A 17,775-nucleotide genomic window follows, 5' to 3' on the forward strand; every position below is an offset into this window, starting at 1 on the left:
AGATCAGCTATTAAAATTTACAGTTTAGCCAGATCTCATTATTTGTCAGAAGTGACTCAGAATTTAATACTGAGCAGTAACACAGCACATTAATTTTATAGGTTCTCCTCCCACCCCCTACTACCTCTTTTTTGGATAGCGTGTGTATTCAGTTTGCAGTCACAATATCCACTGCGCAAAATGAATCATTCTGATTGATTCTGTTATACAGCAACCCAATACTGGACAAAGGTTTATTTCCTAAAATGTGTTCCACCAGTACAAGTAGGATTACTGTACCGATCTGTGACAGTGTCGTATCTGCAGACATGTTTTGTTATGACTGAGTGTTTCTGCATCTTCCTTACTGGAACCCTAATAATTCCTCCACAGGCTGAGTTGAGGACAAGGATCTGTCTTCCTTTGAAAATATGCTTTTTTACAAACAGTCTGTTTCATCCCAATAATGATTAGAGTTTCAATCACTCGGGAGAGAGAGGCAGCGAGTGAGAGAGAGAGAACCTTGTCTGTTACCATGACCTAATTTTAAAGGAGAAGAAATAGACTGATTAGCGTTTAGAGAACAGCATCCGCTTTCACTGTGTAGCAATTTAACCCAGGAGATAAATGCATATTCAGAACTAAATTGCTTTAAAAACATAAATGTCTCCACAACCCGTCAAATCAAATGATTCTGCTTCTTCCCTCCATCTTGGAAGTTTGCCACTATAAAGAAATGCATGAGAACGATTTGATAAACTAGAGCGCTATACCCTATTTTTAATAAAATCTTGTTTAATTGAGAGGCATACAAAGGGGATGGTTATATTTTCAATATGGGCATTTAAAATTCATTCGAAATTTTATAGCCCATGTTTATTACCAATATTAGTCTGCAGTAATATTAGACTTCAAGAAACAGTAAGACTTGAGTAAAATAAGAGACATGGAATCTAAATGGATTTAAAGAGGGGAGACACTAGAAGTTTTCACCTATTATAACCCTATATAACCCTATATAAATATATATAACCCTATATAAATGGGCTGCATAGTATTTACAACATAATTTCTTTTGGTGCTTTTATAATTTTTCCTTATTTGGTGCAGCAACTTTAGGATGTTGTTGAAAGTTTGTTCATAATGTTAAACTGTATCTAAAAATTATAATGATCCATGCATTCACCTAATGGCATTTTCCATCTTCCTAAGAAATATAATTGTTAATTTGTTTCCTTATTAGAGATGTGTTGTACTATAGTTTCATAGTTGTTAGGGGGTGGAAGGGACCTTACAGATCAACAGGTCCATCCCCCACTGCACTTGGTCAGGAAAGACTGACCTCAGCAAGATGGGCATCAAGACGCTTTTTTGAAGATGACTATATCACCTCTGGGAGGAGCCTGTTCCAAACTCTTGGCACTCAACTTGTAAAGAAGTTTTTTCCTTATGTCTAACCTAAAGCGGTCCTTAATCAGCTTGTGCCCATTATTTCTTGTCCTCCCCTGGGGTGCCTTGGTGAACAGATGCTCCCCAAGGCCCTTATGTATGCCCTTCATATACTTATAGGCTCCCACCAAATCCCCTCTTTGAGTCTTTTCTTCTCCAGGCTGAACATTCCCAAGTCTTTCAGCTTCTTCTCATATGAATTGGTTTCTAGGCCTCCCCTCCTTTGGACTCTCTTGAGCTTCTCCACATCTTTCCTGAAGTTTAGTGCCCAAAACTGGACACAGAACTCCAGCAGTGGTCTCACCAAGGCCAAGCAGAGAGGGAGGATGACATCCTTAGCCTTGCTTGAGATTCTTCAGTAAATGCATGCCAGTGTTTGATTAGATCTGCCAGATACGGCATTGCATTGGTGGCTCATGTTCATTTTCTTGTCTATCACGACACCCAGGTCTCGTTCAGATGTGGTGCTAGCAAGTGTAAGCACTGCTGAGCCTGTAAGTGTGTTGTGGATTTTTTCTCCCCAGATGGAGCCCATTTCTCCATATTAAATGACATCTAGTTGAGTTACACCCACCTTGCAAGCCTGTCCAGGTCACCTGTATTGCCAGCCTGTCTTCGAGCGTAACCACACTCTCACATAGTTTGGTGTCATCAATGAACTTTGCTAATTCACTTTTAATACCTGAATCCAAATAATTGGTGAATATGTTGAAAGGCACTGGTCCAAGTACTGAACCCTAAGGGATGCCACTGGTCATCCTCCACCATGATGACTCAGTTCATAGATTAATAGATGTTTGGATCAGAAGGGACTTCAGTGGATCATCGAGTCCGACCCCCTGTCCTGGGCAGGAAAGAGCGCTGGGGCCAGATGACCCCAGCCAGGTGCATGTCTAGTAGGCTCTGCAACATTTCACCGAGTGTTTTGTTTCAAAGATGTTTTGATGTGTTTTGAGCTCGAAACAGTGAAATAGAAATGAAACAAAAAGCTTCCAAACAGCTTTGAAACAAAATGAGGGCACTTAAAATGTTTCAAGAGTTTTGAAATGTTTCAAAGCAGCCTGGTGGCAGGAGGCAGGGGAAAGCCAGGGCTGCACTCTGAGAGGCTCCACAGCCCCATGGAGCTCAGCCCAGTGGGGAGCACAGCCCTGGCTCTCCCTGCCTCCTGCCACCATGGGGCGGAGAACCGCCATGGGGCTGGCAGAACCGATCATAGTGCAGCTCTGGCTCTGCCTGCCTCCCACTTCTGGGCTGTGCTCTGAGCAGCTCTGCAGCCCCATGGAGCTCAGCCTGGTGGTGGGAGCTGGGCAGAGCCGGGGCTGGGCTCCACCTCCTGCCACCAGGCTAAACTCCATGAGGCTGTGGAGCCACTCAGAGCGCAGCCCAGCAGCTTGAGGTGGGCAGAGCCAGGGCTGTGCTCTGCCTCCTGCCACCGGGCTGAGCTCCCTGGGTCTGCAGAACCACTCAGAGTACAGCCCAGCAGCAGGAGGTGGGCAGAGCCAGGGCTGCGCCCCACCTCCTGCCACTGGGCTGAGCTCCATAGAGCCTGGCACTGGGCACGGGCTGTGCTCAGCACTGGTCCCAGGCAGCAGTGACAGCCTCCTGTCATCCGGTGCAGATCCAGGGGCCTGCACCCCTTGGAGGAGTCCGGCACAGCACTGCAGCCATCTCAGGGGTGTGAGCCTCTGGATCTGCACCCAGATGACAGGAGGCTACCGCTGTTGCCTGGGGCCACCAGCAGCATCTGTCTTTCCTGGCACTGGGTGTGGGCTGAGCCCAGTGCTGGTCCCAGGTGGCAGGGGCAGCCTTCTGTCATCCAGCACAGATCTGTGGGCCCCAACCCCTGGGAGGAGTCTGGCACAGCACCACAGCCCTCCCAGGGGTGCGGACCCCTGGATCTGTGTGCCAGATGACAGGAGCCTGCCGCTGCTGGCAAGTGTCTCAAGTTTTGCTTTCAAGACTTTGAGCTGAATTTTCCAAGAGATCTCTCTGCCTAGCTCCTTGAAACTTGGAAGGCTTTATGCCCTAATGGCATAAAGGGGCTACCATCCCTGTAATTTGCATCCAATTCAGGCAACAAATGACAATGTTTTAGGCATTTTCATGATTCCTCATTATAGTCTATGGGCGAAACATCAAAACATATCCTCTTTAAGACCCCCAAAGTAGGGGAGAGCACCACCTCCCTTGGAAGCCCATTCCAGATTCTGGCAACCCTTACTGTAAAGCATTTCTTCCTCATTTCTATCCTAAATCTGCTCTCCGTCAGTTTGTGGCCATTTTCCTAGTTATTCCAAGGGGTCCCTGGTACATGGAGTAGCTCCTATTCCTTGCTGCCCCCGCCCCACCCCGCAATGAATTTGTAGGTGGCCACAAGCCCACCTCTCAGCCTTCTCTTGCAGAGGCTGAAGAGATCCAGGGCCTTCAATCTCTCCTCATAGGGCTTTTCCTGCAGGCCCCTAGCCATACGAGTGGTCCTCCACTGAACCCTCTCAACGTTCTCCACATCCCTCTTGAAGTGTGGCACCCAAAACTGGATGCAGTACTCCAAATACAGCCTGACCAGTGCCGCATAGAGGGGAAGTATCACCTCCCTGGACCTGTTTGTCATACATGCATGATAAAGTGTGATTAGCTTTACTGATTACTTCATCACATTGATGACTCATGTTCATCTTGGTGTCAACAATGACTCCGAGATCCCATTCCGCTGCTGTGCTGGTGAGAAGGTCATCCCCCAGCCTGTAGCGTGCTGGTGATTTCTTCTTCCTAGGTGCAGCACCTTGCAATTGTCCTTGTTAAACTACATCCTATTCTGTTCTGCTCACTTTTCCAACCTGTCCAGATCCCTCTAGATTCATTCCCTACCCTCTAGTGTGTTAAATTTACCCCATAACTTGGTATCATCTGCAAATTTGGACAGAGTGCTTTCCACGCCCTCATCCAAGTCACTCATTAACACAGGTTCAAGGACCAAGCCTTATAGGACTCCACTGCCCCCATCTTTCCAGGTCAATACCAACCCATCCACACACTCGCTGGGTATGACTCCTAAGCCAATTTGCCACCTACCTGACTGTGTAATCATCTACGTCACAGCTGCTCAGTTTTTCTGTGGGAATAGGATGAGATACCATATCGAAGGCCTTCTTAAAATCCAAGTAGATGACATCTGCCTCAATTTCTGCATCTAAGCATTTTGTGACCTGGTCATAAAAAGAAACAAGATTAGTCAGGCAGGCTCTACCTGCTGTGAATCCATGCTGGTTGTCCTTCAACATTGTTTTTCCCACTGGACTCCCACAATTGTGATCCTTAATAATTTTTTTAAGTTTTTCCTGAGGACAGAGGTGAGACTAATTGGTCTATAGTTACCCGAATCCTCCTTCCTCTCCTTCTTGAAAATATAGACCACATTAGCCCTTTTCCAGTCCTCTGGGACCTGACCTGAACACCACAAGTGCTCAAACAGCTGTGCCAGTGGCTCTGCTATGGCACTGGCCAATTCCTTCAGTACCCTTGGATGAAGATCATCCAGGCCTGCTGACTTAAATCAGATCATCCAGGCCTGCCAACAGTTCCATCACTATGAATCAAAGGTGTTTTCCTTGGAACCTCTGAAATTAATTGTTCTAAGTCTTTAACACTTAATTATTCCACCTTGTCCTTGAGTTCCTAAAAATCAAAGTTGGAGAGAAATCAAATTTAGAGAGGTCCATCTAATGCCCATCTATGCAGACATGAAGCAGGTCCTCAAGGAATCTATTTCTAAGCACTTGGAGGATAAGAAAGTGATCGGGAATAGTCAGCATGGATACACCAAGGGCAAGTCATACCTGACCAACCTGATTGCCTTCTATGATGAGATGACTGGCTCTGTGGATGTGGGAAAAGCAGTGGACATGATATACCTTGATTTTAGCAAGGCTTTTGATACCATCTCCCACTGCATTCTTGCAAGCAAGCTAAGGAAGTATGGCTTGGTTGGTTGGATAAATGGACTGTAAGGTGGATAGAAAGCTGGCTGGATCATCAGGCTCAATGGGTAGTGATCAATGCCTCTATGTCTAGTTGGCAGTCAGTATCAAGTGGAGTGCCCCAGGGGTTGGTCCTCAGACCTGTCCTGTTTAGTATGTTCATCAACAACCTCAAATATGGGTTGGAGCGCACCCTCAGCAAGTTTGCAGATGACACCAAACTGGGGAGAGTAGTAGATACACTGGAGGGTAAGGCTAGGATTCAGATAGACTTTAACAAACTGGAGGATTGGACCAAAAGAAATCTCGTGAGGTTCAACAAGAACAAGTGCAATTAGGATGGAAGAATCCCATGTACTGCTACAGACTTGGGACCATCTGGCTAAGCAGCAGCCCTGCTGAAAAGGATCTGAGGGTTACAGTGGAGAATAAGCTGAATATGAGTCAGTAGTGTGTCCATGTTGTGAAGAAGGCTAACAGCATATTGGACTGTGTCCTGGGGATAATGAGAAGTGGGACCAGGAAGCCCCACCCATGGGACTTGGCATAGAAAAAAATCACCAAAATGGAGAAAGAAAGGCAAAACATTTATTTACCCGCAGGAGGAGCAACACCGGAACACCAAAAGGAAAAGCCCACGCGGTTTACAAGCCGCGCCTTTATGCAATTAAGGCCGGCGGGTGACATCACAAGGATGCACCAGCCAGCCAGGATAAAAGCGGCCACCAGCAGTAGGGAGGGGAGAGCGAGTGAGGAGGCAGAGGCTCTCCGTGCTGGCAAAGAACAAAGCCAGCACGATCAGGAATCACCTGGACGGCGAGTGGCAGCAGAGGCTGCAAAGGATCTCCCGACCCAGGGTACGAGATCAAGCCCCAAAAGGGGAGGAGCATTTGGGGTGACTCACCCCTAAAACTGCCAGGGACACACAGCAGTGGAGCCGTCGAACCACAGCACGATGGGTGCAGAGGAAGAGGCTGAAGCGGACCCTGAAGGAATGGGAGTCTTCCTGCATGATCGCTCCCAGGTACCAGGTCGGGGAGCCAGGCTGGGGGCAGAAAGGATAAGGGAACCCCAAGGGACCAGCATTGAAGGAGCACTGCCAAACCTGGGCAGGAGGGCTTGGAGAGCCAGGCAGTAGGACGCTGGACTGGAGGGTCCTTTGGGCTTTCTCCTATATATTTTTCTTCTTTTCTTCATTTTATTTTCTGTACCCTTGCCCGACAGGGGCACCCTCACTGGCTCCAGGAATAAAGCCAACCCACTCAAGGGGGTTCCAGATCTAGGTCCTGAGGTGACTGACCATCCTTCCCCAAGGAGCAGGGGGGATATTGCCTAGGTCAATAAGTAGCGATGACACCACAGAGCGCATGTGAGGAACATCCATACTGGAGGGGGGCCATTCTAAGACCAGGCATCCCGCCAGAGGCTGATGTAAGGTTGGGGTGTAGGGGAGGTGGAGCCCCACAAACATCCCGCAAGCAGAGTGGTCATCCCTGAGGGAAACTTCGAGGCTGAACCCCACACTGACTTAACATTCAAAGACATGGCAGGAAAGTTCGGGGAAAGCTAGATGGACAACCAAAGCCCATCGTGGGGAACCCACAAAGCCAGCAAGTGGACACCCTCTACTGCCCATGCCAAGGCGACGCACAAGCAGGCATTCAAGGCCAGGCGGGTGCACATTGCATTATTAGGAGTGGTGCCAGCAGATTGAGGGAAGTGATTATTCCCCTCTACTCAGCACTGGTGAGGCACGTCTGGAGTACTGTGTCCAGTTTTGGGCACCCCTCTGTAGAAAGGATGTGGACAAGTTGGAGAAAAACCAGCAGAGGGCAACAAAAATGGTTTGGGGGCTGGGGTACATGACTTCTGAGGAGAGGCTGAGGGACCTGGACTTATTTTGTATGCAGAAGAGAACCCTGAGGGGGGATTTGATTACAGCTTTTAACAACCCGAAGGGTAGTTCCAAAGAGGATGGAGTTAGATTGTTCTCAGTTGTGGTAGATACACAACAAGGAGCAATGGTCTCAAGCTGCAGCAGGGGAAGTTTAGGTTGGATATTACGAAAAAGTTTTTCACTAGGAGGGTGGTGACGCACTGGAATGGGTTACCTAGGTAAACCCGGGCACCAAAGCATAGGAGCACAAACAAGCACTGCCCAGCCAGGGCGGGGCATGGGATGAAGCCATGAATGGCTTGTTTGGAGGGGGGGGGACACGTGCATGGGGGAAGAGCGGCTCCCGTCACTGTGTGCACTCCCAGGCAAGCATGGGGGTGGACGTGTGCCCCCCAGATCTGTGTGTGGGACAAGGGTGGGCTACCACTGCAGGTTTTGCCTTGGGTGCCAAACTTCCTTGCCATGGTTGTGGACCCCCTAATCCTGTCAACACCTCCTACCCCACAGACCCACTAGCCTCCTTCAATCCCACCCTCCCATCTCCTCCACCCCAAGTTACTTACACCAAGTTCTCAGTGTAGCTTGTGGCACCAGCGAACATCCAAACAATCACTCCCAATCTACAATCAGATGGCTTACTTTACTTTAAAACCAGATGCAGCAAATGTCTGCATGTATCCCTAGAATACATAGCTTAATACAAGCCTATATATTAAAATTTACTGTTCATTGTCTTTTTCTCTTGATTTTGTTTTGCTTTTGTAGTGAGATAATTTGTTCCATCTCTGTGGACCTTAAATAATAGCATTAAATTCACCATTTGGGTCACAGTTAGGAGCCATATAAATATAAGATGGAAAATGTGACAGAGAGACATGCAGACCCCTGCTCTAACTCATGGTGCTTTACATAAAGTGCCATGAGTTACAGCAGCCCACCCAACTCAACAGACATTTGCCTATTTGGTTAAGGCAGAGATTGAGCCTGCCTGCAGGAGCCTGCCTGCAGTAAAAGAGCTGCCCCTCTCCTCCAACCCCACCCCCCTCCTAGTTCCAGTGCTGTTTGCAGGAAGGGAGGTGGGGAGGGGAAACAAACTGCAGACTAGGGTTTGCCTGGCCTGAGCTGGAGGGGGGAAAGCTGAGGGGGACCACAAGGTATTGAGGGCTCCAATCCACCCACTCCCCCTCCAGCTCAAGTGGGGCAAAACCCAGCCTACAACCTGCTCCCCTTTCCCTCTCCCCCTCCCTTCCTGCAGACAGTCCTGGGGGTGGGGCGGGAGTGGGCTGCATCAGCTCAGCCCCAATTGCACAATAGATTAACTCTAAGGGACACAAGTTCCCTAAGGTGCTTCAGAGTGGAATGTCTTCATCTGATCCCTCATTTGATGAGGGTTAATTTGTTGCATGATTAGCTGCTTTAAAATACTTTGAAGATGTGCACGTGTGTCATGGCACAGCTGTAAAGCATTTTCAGGGGGCTGATCATTCAACAAATATAACTTCTGTCTGTGCCCTTGAATTGCTACTGTCCCACTTCCAGGATTGTCCAATCCACCAGTCTCAAACCAAATGTATAGTACTCTGAAGATCATAAGCTGGGGTGCCCTTGAGCTCCCAGTCATAGTCTTCTGTTCAGCAAGGTGTTTTAGCCTTTGCTGATTTGATTAAATTTAAATCCAAGTGCTCAATTTAGGTACTTAAGATTCTTGCTGAATTCAGAGCCCCACAAAATTCCTGCTCCGCAGGATCAAGCCCTGTTTTCACTTCATGCTTTTCAAGTGCAGGACAGATAATTTGATGCATGTCTTACACAAATGTATGCATATACAGTTACCCAGAGGCCTTAGGGTAATCCAAAACTACAGGTAGTTGGAAGCACCAATAATAAGAAACATTGGCATAGCAGGTTTTGAGATGTGTGTTACTGGAGCACAGATTTAAAAGCTTTGCAATATGGGAGCTAGCTAGTTTGGGTACAAAGATTGCTGTCTGTGGCTGAAGGGACCCTCAGGTTGATGAAGATGCACTTTGAGGCCCTAAATGCAGTAGAAAAGTTCTGGCACAGAGCAGGAAATAAACCTTATCACAGAGAAGATATTTTGCATGCCCGGCCAGGCTGTGCCCCATTTTTCAGAGACTCAGCACCTGATCAGTACACTCTAAACAATTGCTGGACCAGAGATTTGTCTGAGAGGTACAGTCTTGAGGCCATAACTATGTTGCAGATGAACAGGAATATATTCAAGGTTGTGCGATATGGTGCCTCCTTTTAGCAAATATTTGGAGCCTTGCCTGGTTGTTTCTGATGAGAAGAGAAATTGATTACAAAGGAGGTATTTCTTTGGTGCAATCCTGTTTTATTTATAATATAAAAGAACTGCTTATTATTTATTATTTATAACCACTGATTTCCAAAGGTAGAAATAGGAAACAGATTTCTGAGCAAATAAATTGCCTTTCCAGCAAGTACTGCGCCCAAAGGGTGCTCTCTCTCTCTCTCTCTCTCTCTACTGTCTCTTAGGACCACGTTCTCACTTCCTCCTCTCTCAACAATGAAACTTCTAAAATCCCTAAATCCCTTGGATTTGTTATCAATCCACAGAAAGCCTTAGGTCCATGTGGCAAAGACTGATTGTTCTCTGAAGTAACTTCCTATTCAACTATTGCCACTAAAAGGAGCTTTAACTCTTACTCCTTTCCATTCACTCAAAAAAAGGTGGAAATGGCATCCATAGACTTAAGCCAAGGCTATGAATAGATCAAAGCAATATGTGAGTGCGACAATCATATCTTCCAGCATAATATTTAAAATGAAGTAACCTAACTTCTAAGAAGAGGCATGTATGTGTACCATAATGTGCATGTCTGAGAGAATACGTGCAGAATGTTATAAAAGAAAATTCTGGGATAAATCATCATCTTCAATGAAAGGAGCGTGCTGCATATTTTAAAGAAAGATGTTGGTAAACATGGATAAGCACTCATTTTAATAATTAAACTATCACATTCCACATGGTCTAGCATAATTTAATAACATATTATGTACCCTTGAAAAGGTACTCCCCATTCTGGCAAGCTTAGGTAAAGCCATTTAAAAAAATCAAGTCTCAGAAATTGTCATTTTTTAAAGGTATTAACAGTTAATTCAGGGTAAGAATTGCTTCTTATCTTTCCATTTACAGCCTGGTGGGCTGATTGAAAAGAATGGAGTTTTTCCTTTAAGCCTCTATACCACAGTTTAACAAGTGCAAAATGAATTGCTGCAATTTACTTTGATTTCACATAACTTTGTTTCTAGAACGTCTCAGTGCACTATTTTATATTTTCTTAGCAGATGTTTATCTGTTTTTCCTCCTTATTTCAAGGTTAATGTCTGGCTGTAAAAATCCTTCCCATTGCAGGAAGTGTCTATATTCACACAAAGGTTGCCTGTAGTTGTGGAAAGCACTATAAAAGTGAAGAACTCAAGGCCTTTTATTTTTCATTGCAAGGAGCAATAAAAAAATGCATTTAACCATAGCCTATTTAATGCCTGTTTAATAGAATCTACTGCATCGCTGTCATTTTGCATTGACTCATCTGTCCATGTGCAAAGCAGCAATGTCATCCTTCAAGGATTGGCTGGTAATTTAGGAGAGTGGGTGACTGGATCACTTCAGACTAGTTTCTAATAGAGTTGTATTGACATCATAATAGGTGCCATTTGGCACCTTTTGTCAGCAGTAGAGGCACCAGTAACTAAGTGGGTAAAGAAACCAAATTAACATACTATAACAAATTGTACTGTGAGATGTAGCTGCCAATACTGTAATACACATCCCTGAATGTTTTGGTAGCATGGTGGTTGTAAGGCAGCGCCAGACAATGCAGAAACTCCAAGCCAAGGGTGCTCAAGAATACTTGTATGCTTAAAATAAGAGCATTTCATGACTGTTGAAAGATAATACATTGCCCAGGTACGTTTGAAAAGCTATAGGCAGATTAGCAATGCAAGCTCCTTTCAGTGTTACGTCATTTCCATAGATTGTCAATCCAACAGCTTTCACCTTCTTAAGCCTGATAAAGTGTTGTTTCATAGCGTCACCTTTCAAATTGCTCAACACTGGTCCTGGCCTTGCAAAACACTTATGGAATAACTTTCAACATGAGACTAGTCACAATGAAGACTTAGGAACAAGTGGCAATTTATCAATATTGCTTTCATGAAAGTAGTACCATATTATTCTGACAAAAATCTTGAGACGCTGGGTAAAATTTTCAAAAGCACATACGTTCTATAGCAAGCTGGTAGAATTTAATCTCCTACATAATTGAAAAACTGTACCTGGCATCTCCTAGGTTAGGACCCAAATTAATATTAGCTATAAGAGGGGGATTTATAAAAACCCAAATATGTTTAACAAGTTATAAATGGAAATGACATTTCAATTATTCCCTTAAACTATGCTGAATTCAAACAGAAAAACATAATGGTTAGTCTGTGAGAAACACAAAACTAAGCTGACTGTATGCAAAAGTCACCGATCATTCTAGTCTCATTGTCCAACACAAATGAAATCTAAGAAAAAGAATAGGTAAAACCAAGGGTAGTTATTAAATTAGTTTCTTATTAATACATTTATAGTATTTCAAATAAGAGAAAGAAGCTGTTTGCTGCTTCATTTCAGACACCATTCTTTTGACTACTCCTAAAGATCTGCTATTTTGATTAACAATAGTGTGGTTAAAGAACGAAGGCCTGATCCAAAGCCTGTTTGAAATCAGTAGATACCAATGACTTTAAATCATGTGATAAATATCTAAGTAGCTTATAATTACTTCCTTTTTCTTAAATGTACTTGAAAGTGGCTGGTGGCAGAAAAGTTCTACAATCAGCCTCATTCTGAAGTCTCTCTCTGAAGACATCTGAGGTGCAGCAGCAAATCTCAGATGTGTTTTTCCCCTACTTCTTCTGTAATAAAGAGCTAAAAGGTAGCAAGTGCATCCTGTAGTATCATTTGTTTCTCAGTAGGGGAAGTCAGAAGACCCTTTCTGTGACTCTTAGACTGATCCTATATTCATTACTTTAATGCTCTCAAAGAACTATCTTGTTCCCACAGTTTCCACTAGAGGAACTTAAAAGCTGTCCCCAACTGTGCATACAATTCCTTACAGTGAGACACAATATGTTAAAAAGATATAGAAGGAGCAGGAGACAATGAGATTCCTATGGGTTCGCATTCTGGAAGTCAGACATATGTCAACTTAAATTAAATAAAATGGATCTAACTTTTTATTAATGACAAGAGCCACTCCATATTTTCAGAATATTTAATAGGGAGGGAAGAAAAGAGGAAAAAAAGACTGTCCTTTTTTTTCTTCTTAAATTGAACTTTCCTTGCTCACTGGCACCATGACTGCAAGTAATGCATTGCTGAGTGTTTAAGTGCATTGCACCTTTTTTAATTGAAATCACCTCAGCACCAAGTATCTAATGTTACAGCGAAGGGTATTGAATAAGATATGTGACTAATGCATTTTAATGCATTTAGAAGTCATGATAAAAATAACCATTAATCAGAAAAAGTCTTTTAATAAAAAAGCCTTACATTAAGAATTTGCATATCCTTACAACATTTGCCAAGTAGAACCAAATTTTGTGAAAATTAAGACTTTAAGAGCCTTCAGAAACACAGAAACATCACTCAAAAACATTTTCATGTGTGGGAATTATTAGCCACTTTACATCAAAGGAGAAAAATCTAAAATCTTAATAATCCTATGAAATATTTCAATTTGATTATTTGTCCTTTGTATCAAAATATTTTGGAAGGCCTGCATTAAAAAAAAAAGATTAGCTTGGCATCAGAATTTCTGCTCCTGGACATTTGAATGTACTAAGACCTGTGCAAAACTCAGAAAGACTGTGCAATTTATTATCTAATTTTTCGCTGCAACTAAAACACATGGCAGTTTGGCTGCTTTACCCTACTTATAAATCAGCTACTAGTATTATTAGTTAGAACTAAAGCAGGTCAAATAATATCTGACAAATATTTTATTCAATGAATTCCATAATATATTTTGAATTGTTGAATAATTTATTTCTACTGTTTTTCATACAGGCTTAGCACTAGACAGATTCAAGCAGATTTAGTATAAGCTTGGTATAGCCTTCAAGCATTTATTTAGCAAATTTAAAGAGATATTTAACAGTTTATTCAAAATATAGTCTTAAATGCTATTCACCATGATCTGGGTGAGAAACTCAAAGCTTCTTTCACAAGATCTAGTGTTTTTGATTTCACAAAATATTACGTTATGGTAGGTTTCCAAGGTTTTTCTTTTTTGCTTTACAAGTACTATCCTGCTGTGGAGTAAATTAGTTTATTCCAACCTAATAAGGGTGCACATCTAGACATATGATGTTTACTGCACAGCTAATTAAGCTACTTTGCAGTAAACATCTCGTAGACATTCTCCATGTGTAAGTGTAACCCTTCTGCTGGGCACCAGTCAGCAGCAACAAGGGCCGGGTTCAATTTTGGGGTCTAAATATATTTTACCTTGCCTTGAGCCCCCATCCAGACCACCTGTGAAACACTAAACAAATTACTAGGGTGCCCCATATAAACAAAACCCCTCCTCACAAGCGGTGTAAACACAAAGGATATTTTATTACAGAAACAAAGGCAAAGAAAACAAAGAAAAGCACTAAATACAATGTAAAACCACCAACTACAAGGCATAGTTCATGGATTGTAGGGGTGTGTGAAGCAGATCCCATTCAATTTGGATTCAGAATCGGCCCAAATCGGGGACAATGATTCAATTCATTGATTCGGAACACTATCCCCGATTCGATTCAGCTGAATCCGAATCTGAAGATTCGATGCTGATTTGGAGAATCAGCAATTTGGCCATAGACACAGCTTTAAATGTTTTTTCTATATATCTCAAGGTACCAGGCATGGCTCGTGAATGCTGCAATGCTCGAGCACATGGAGCATCCCACAGGAGTGGGGGGGGCCCTCACATGCTTGGCAGCAAATCTGGAAGTGGACCGGAAGTACTTCCAGTCCACTTCCAGGTCTACCAGGGAGTGCACAGGGGAGATCCCCCCCCATTCCCTCCTGGCTCAGTGATTGGCCATGGGGGGACCCCAGGTGCGCCCCCCAGACCCAGGAGGCACCAGGTGCTAAGCCAGGGGGCCCCTTGTTGCTCTGTGATGCTGTAGGGCAGAGGTGGGCAAAATGTGGCCCGGGGGCTGGATGTGGCCTGCCAGGCCATTCTATCTGGCCCATGGGGCCCCTAAAAAATTTAGAAAATTAATATTTATCTTCCCTGGGCTGCCTGTCATGTGGCCCTTGATGGCTTGCCAAAACTCAGTAAGCGGCCCTCTGCCCAAAATAATTGCCCACCCCTGCTGTAAGGCGATTCCCACTTCCATGTAGTGGCCTTCAGGGGTTAAGTGTGGTTCCAGACAGCATGCTGCACCCCTGAATTCCTAGTCTCAATCCCAGCTCTGCTGGGCAGAAACTGCAAGAAGAAAACTTCAAAGGAGAAGTCAGGCCTACCTCACTGGGCCTGAACTGGGCAGCAAAAGCTGGCCAGACCTATACTGCACTGAGGTCTGAACATATAGCTGGGGTACAGCCACACAGCTAAGCTGAAACACCATAACTGTAAAAACAGCAGGAAAAAAAAAAGCTCAGGCCTATTACTGCAGCCCAGACACTCGATCTCAGCTGTATCCCATGCTGAGATGATACAATTACAAATCAGAGAGGGCCAGGTCCCTGTAGCCAGTAACTGCCAAGACCCATTCCTGGGCAGTTTGTTTCAGTGATTAACATCCTCATCATGTTAACCCACTTAAGGAAAAAAATGAAAAGAAAGAGGGAGGAAATAGGAGTCTCAAACTCTAAAACAGACTTTCTCCCCTTCTACCTGAGGCTTTCCCTTCAAATAGTGTTGGCTTATAGGCCTGTGTGAGTAGGCAACTATTCGATCTGGCTTCAGATCCAGTTGCTTCGGATGCCAGGGATCCAATCCAGAGCTGTGGATCAGTTTTCTGCTTCAATCTGGCCGAAGCAGATCCAAAGCTTCAGAGCCGCCTCGGAGATCCAAGCATAGGGTATAATGGGGAATCAATGAAATATCTATAATGTTGTTGTTTTTTGCCTGATTTGGATGAAACTTGCAGGAGTGATAGCCTCTGCTGAGAGCATGAAGCCTGCCAAGGTTCAAGAAGATTAGTGCAGCGGTTCGGGGGTAACTGTACCCCAAATTCTTGAAAGCAAAACTCATGTCACATGTATGTGTTACACCACAGTGGGGTCAAAACTCCAGGAATGGTAGCTCGTGCTGAGGCCACAAAGCCTGCCAAGTTTCAAGCTGATAGGTGCAGGGGTTTGGGGAAAACTGCACCTCAAGCTGCTGACAGGAAAAACTTGTGACATAGATGACCCTGTGTGTCTTAAGGCACAGCAGGCTGAAAACTGCAGGGATGGTGGCCCCTGCTGAGGCCACAAAGCCTGCCAGTTGTCAAGGAGATAGGTGCAGGGGAAGTCTGGCTTCTGAGGCCCTGCACCTCTGGCTGCTGACAGGCAAAACTCGTGACATGGGTGACCCTGTGTGTGTTAAAGCGCAGCGGGATGAAAGCTGCAGGCCTGCTAGCCCCTGCTGAGGCCTTAAAGCCTGCCAGCTGTCAAGGAGCGAGGTGCAGGGAGGTTCTAGGGCCCTGCACCCCTAGCTGCTGACAGACAAAACTCGTGACATGGGTGCTTGTACAACTGACTGTGTCTGTCTTGGGAAAGTTGATTGTCTGTATTGATTATTTCCTCTCCTTAGTCTGTGGTATTGTAGGTGTTAATTCATGCTTGTTAACTTGTTATGTAGTAGCTAGGTGCTGTGTATTGAGCTGGTCCCTGAGTGAATCATGATTAATTGGTAACTAGTAACACAGTAGCTTAGCAGCCAGGCCTGCAGTAGTCCCCCTCACTCCCCCATGCTCCAAGACAGACACAGTTGCACAAGCACCCATGTCATGAATTTTGTTTGTCTGCAGCTTGAGATGGTTTCCCCCAAGCCCCTGCACTTATCCCCTTGAAACTTGGCAGGCTTTGTGGCCTCACCAGGGGCTACCACCCCTGCAGTTTTCACCCCCCTGTGGTGTAACACATACACGTAACATGAGTTTTGCTTTTAAGAATTTGAGGTGCAGTGTCCCCCGACCCCTGCACCAATCTTATTGAAACTTAGCAGGCTTCATGCTCTCAGCAGAGGCTATCACTGCAAGTTTCATCCAAATCAGACAAAAAACAACAAAGTTATAGATATTTCATTGATTCCCCATTATATCCTATGGCCGGATCTCTGAGGTGGCTCCGAAGCTTTTCTGAAGCGGTTCAGAAGCTCCGAACCACTTCAGAAAGCCTAACAAAGCCAGCACTTTGATCTGCACATGCTGCTTTGCATGCTGAATTGTCCGAAGCTTCTCCAGATCCGAAGCATAGTCCAAAGCCTCGCACAGCCCTATTGGCTTGTCTCTCCTGCAAAGAGGGAGTGAAGACTAGGGCTGTGTGAAATGGCTATGTTTCATTTCAGTTTCGGATTCGGCACTTTGGAGGGACAGTCATTTGTTTCTGTTACAGATCACTGTCCCATTTCAATTTGGCCGAATCTGTTTCGGAATTTCAGCACTGTTTCAATGTTTCGGCCATAAGCTATAATGGGGAATAACTAAAATGCCTATAAATTTGTCAGTTCTTGCCTGATTCAAGTGAAAATTACAGGGATGGTATCCCCGTCTGAGGGCATGATGTCTTCCAAGTTTCAGAGAGATAGGTGCAGGGGCTTTTATGAAACTGTACCTCAAGCTGTACAAAGCAAAACTAGTATAACTTGCTGGCAGCAGCAGCATTCTGTCATCCTGAACGCAGATCCGGGGGCCTGCGCCCCACAGAAAGAGTCCGACATAGCCCTGCAGCCCTTCTGCAGGGCATGGGCCCCCAGATCTGTGCACGGGATGACAGCAGGCTGCTGCTGCTAGCTGGGGCAAGCACCAGCACTGGGTTCCCAGCCCTTAGCATGGGCTGCCGGGCAGACTCAAGTGCTGGAGCTGGCCCTAGCCGGTAGCGGCAGCATGCTGTCATCCGCATGCTCTGTATCCGGTGAGTGCGGAGCTTTAAAAAAACAAAATCCCTGCACTCACCAGCTGCAGCAGTGGTGACTGGCACCTCAGGGGGCTTGTGACAGAGCCCCCCCCCCATGCAGCACAGGGCAGCGGGGATCACCCCCCCACCTGGAACCCATGTGGCAGCTGCCCTATGGCGCAAGTGTAGCACAGCTCAGCAGGACACTGCATGCTATCTGTGAGCTGAGGTGGCTCCACCTATCAGCCAGAGCTCCCGGTTCAATTCCCCAGTTCTCTGATCACTTCCCCCTGCTCTCTGATCATTTCCCCAGCTGTTCCCAGGGGGTGTGGGCCCCT

The sequence above is a fragment of the Alligator mississippiensis genome, chromosome 13, assembly GCF_030867095.1.
Source record: "Alligator mississippiensis isolate rAllMis1 chromosome 13, rAllMis1, whole genome shotgun sequence".
Classification (NCBI taxonomy): domain Eukaryota; kingdom Metazoa; phylum Chordata; order Crocodylia; family Alligatoridae; genus Alligator; species Alligator mississippiensis.